We start from the raw sequence: 4,751 nt of genomic DNA on the forward strand, positions 1-4,751 counted from the left end.
TCCACATTCACTCAGGAACAGGAAACAGGAAATCAGCGTCCTGGACTGGAACGTGTCCGAGAGAAAAGAGTGCAAGAAAAAGCTTCTTAGAAACAACGAAAATGGGTCTGAATGGAACAAATGCAGTGACGGTGAGAAAGAAGGAAAAGGTGGAGCCGTCTGCAGCAACATGACGGTGTTGAAGCTGAAGCTGATCTCCGTTCTGCGTCTGCGTCTCAGAACAAAACAGATCTCAGCTCAACACGGAGCCTGAATGAAGAGCGGCTGAATCACATCTACCACCATGTTTAAAGAGTTGGACAGCAGCTCCCTGCAGCCTGACGCTCACACACCTGCATCATTCTGTCTGCACAGGTTGCACTTTATTGTTATTATTTTGAAAAGATATTCAGTGGAGTCGTGCTGCAGGTCATCGCACAGTTTATCCAGATCGGATAACGAGACGTGAACTGCAAACGTTCATGCTCTACTGTCTCTCTTGACTGTTTCAAACAGATCAGTAACAGAAAAAATACTTTCTGCTTCGCGTGGACGAACAGTTCATATCAAACGCTTCATGCTAAGCTAACCGCAGCCACAACACTCGCTGTACTTGACTGCTCTTTCCTCTTTGAGTGCAGATTATCTCATGTTGAACTCTAAGATAAGTGGACATGTTCAGCAGGATCCAGCACACAACTCGCTGTCCATACAAAGCTGGTTTTAGCTGCTTTGGTTTCAAATGATTCTCTGAAAGCGCGTTGTCGATATCACAGTATCGTGTTCAGAAAACAAAAGATGCTCTACGTCTGGCACAGATCGTGAAGTCATAAAACCAACAAACGGTGGTGCTGTGATGAAGGATTTGTCGATACTCGTTTACAAACGCTTCCTATAAAAGTCATGCAGGTCGTATTAAAATAACTGCTGTCATAAAGCTGCTGATGCAAACTGACACGCGACACTTCCTTGGTCTCGTGCTGCCCTCTGGTGGAGGGATGCTGAAGGCCGCTCAGGTTGCACCTGCATGGACTCCATCTGGTGCAATATTTGGTTTCTTCTCTGATAGAAGAAGGAAGTGGTTTGGGGTTTGGCTTTCATAACCATGGTGACAACAATCAAAGCACAGATGAGCCCTCAGCAGGTTTCTGGACACGACGAATGTGGACAGAACTAAAGGACTTCATGGTACCGGGTTCTGTTTCAGACCACTGGAGCAGTTTCATGATGAGTTTCATGATGAGTCTGCTCTTCCTGCTCAGCAACTCTTTCATTGAACCCGTGTAAAGATGCTGGGGCGGCTCAGGTTCTGGTCCAGGCTCAGCTCATCTCCTACTGTAACTCCCTCCTGCAGGTCTACCTGCCGATGCAACTCGACCTCTACAGCTCATCCAGAACGCAGCAGCTGGACTGATCTTCAGCCTCCAGAAGTTCACTCTCACTACTCCTCTCCTCCTCCCCTCCACTGGCTACCGGTGGCCGCAGCATCCGCTGCAACACGTTGGTACTTACGTACCGTGCTAGGAACAGATCGGGTCCATCTACATCCAGGACACGGTGAAACCGTACACACCAGCTGGTTCGCTCCGCTCGGCTTCAGCCAATCAGCTTGGAGCTCCGCCGCTGCGAACTAAACACTCAACAAAATCACGACTGTTTGCTTCCTGGCTCCTCGATGGTGGAACGAGCTCCTCATTGACATCAGGACAGCAGGAAGTGTCTACATGTTCCACCGCAAACTAAAAACTCATCTTTTAGACTCCACCTTGAATAAAGACAGTAGCAGCACTTTAGTAGCTCTTAGATGCTCTTACTGACAGCACTTTGTAGTTTGACTTTCTTGAAGAAATTGTTCTCTCTTGATTCCTGTTGTTCTGAGTTCGTACTCACGGTTGAACTTATTGTAAGTCTCTTTGGATAAAAGCCTCAGCGACATGTATTGTAATGAGAACAGGTTATGTTTTATTTTTCATGTTATGGAAAAGCAAAATACTAATTTATGTGTTTGAGGACTTTGTGTCTGTAGATTTCTCCTAAATTCACTGAACGTTACCATAAAATAATGTCTCATGTGCAGAGTCCAACATTTCTGAGAACTTGTATTTGTTAGTAATCAGAAGGGAAAGTTTCATGGTGATATACCATATATATATATATATATATATATATATATATATATATATATATATATATATATATATATATATATATATATATATATATATATATATATATATATATATATATATATACATAAGTTAAACATCTTTCAACAATGTCTTTACAGGCTGTTTCCTCTACAGGAGACTCTCCTCCAGAAGTCTCCATCTTTATTCTGGAGCTCGTTTCAGAGCTTTATTCACATTCATAAGTTGATTCAAACAATATTTCATATGAAAACATTTGAAGAAAATCATTTTTGACTGGCCGGTGACAGTATTCTCTGTTTTATGTGATATAAAGACTTATGTCAAATTCCTCAAAAGCTTTAAATTGAATGTCAACAAAATGAAACCAGAATGTTGAACCTGGTTCATAAAATATTCAGATTTCTGTTCTGGAAGCGTCTGAAAATCAGCAGATTAGTTTAATCTATTTAAACTTGTGGAAAAGATATTTTCTATATGTAAATGTATGCAGCGAACATAACATTATTATAACATAAACAAAACATTATTATAACAACATTCCTAAAACATGAACGTACAATTATTATAACAACATTATTAATACATAACATTATTAAAAAATTATTATAACATAATATTATTAAAACATTATTATAACATAAAATTATTAATACATAATATTGTTATAACATAATGTTATCAAAATATAACATTATTATAACATTATAACATAATATTGTTAAAACATTTATAATTTAAATTATCTAAAAAATCTAAATTATAAATTGTTAAATTATAACATAATATCTTATAACATAATATTGTTATAACATAATATTATCAAAATATAACATTATTAATACATAACATTATTAAAACATACCATTATTATAACATAACATTATTATAACATAAACAAAACATTATTATAACAACATTCCTAAAACATGAACGTAAAATTATAACAACATTATTAATACATAATATTGTTATAACATAGTATTATCAAAATATAACATTATTATAACATAACATTATTAATACATAACATTATTAAAACATTATTATAACATAACATTATTATAACATAATATTGTTAAAACATTATTATAACATAATATTATTATAACATAATATTGTTATAACATAATATTATCAAAATATAACATTATTAATACATAACATTATTAAAACATACCATTATTATAACATAAACAAAACATTATTATAACAACATTCCTAAAACATGAACGTACAATTATTATAACAACATTATTAATACATAACATTATTAAAACATAACATTATAACATAACATTATTAATACATAATATTATTATAACATAATATTGTTATAACATAATATTATCAAAATATAACATTATTAATACATAACATAATTATAACATAAGATTATAACATAACATTATTAAAACATACCATTATTAAAACATTATTATATAACATCATTAATAAAACATACCATTATTATAACACATAATTATAACATTATTATATAATAACAATATTAAAACAGCGGCTTCAGTGATCAGTCGTCTCCATTAATGTTACAAATATGTGCTCAGAATGAGATCATAAGAATATGATGACATGTTTATAGATCCATACCTACTTATAGATATATTTATACTTAAAGATGTATTTATACTTAAAGATGTATTTATACTTATAGATATATTTATACTTAAAGATGTATTTATACTTATAGATTTATTTATACTTAAAGATGTATTTATACTTATAGATATATTTATACTTATAGATATATTTATACTTATAGATATATTTATACTTAAAGATGTGTTTATACTTATAGATATATTTATACTTAAAGATGTATTTATACTTAAAGATGTATTTATACTTATAGATATATTTATACTTAAAGATGTATTTATACTTATAGATATATTTATACTTAAAGATGTATTTATACTTATAGATATATTTATACTTATAGATATATTTATACTTAAAGATGTGTTTATACTTATAGATATATTTATACTTATAGATGTGTTTATACTTAAAGATATATTTATACTTATAGATGTGTTTATACTTAAAGATGTATTTATACTTAAAGATATATTTATACTTAAAGATGCATTTATACTTAAAGATATATTTATACTTATACATGTATTTATACTTAAAGATATATTTATACTTAAAGATGTGTTTATACTTATAGATATATTTATACTTATAGATGTGTTTATACTTATACATGTATTTATACTTACAGATGAATTTATACTTATAGATGTGTTTATACTTGTAGAGGTATCCATACTTGTAGAAGTCCATACTTGTAGAAGCATCCATACTTGTAGAAGTATCCATACTTGTAGAAGTTCATACTTGTAGAGGTATCCATACTTGTAGAGGTATCCATACTTGTAGAAGTCCATACTTGTAGAAGTCCATACTTGTAGAAGTCCATACTTGTAGAAGTATCCATACTTGTAGGAGTATCCATACTTGTAGAAGTTCATACTTGTAGAGGTATCCATACTTGTAGAAGTTCATACTTGTAGAGGTATCCATACTTGTAGAAGTCCATACTTGTAGAAGTCCATACTTGTAGAAGTCCATACAGAGGGAACACTGAGGGAAGTG

This window comes from Clinocottus analis, unplaced genomic scaffold, assembly GCF_023055335.1.
Source record: "Clinocottus analis isolate CAN_PGR_092001 unplaced genomic scaffold, fCliAna1.0.p SCAF_64, whole genome shotgun sequence".
Lineage (NCBI taxonomy): Eukaryota > Metazoa > Chordata > Actinopteri > Perciformes > Cottidae > Clinocottus > Clinocottus analis.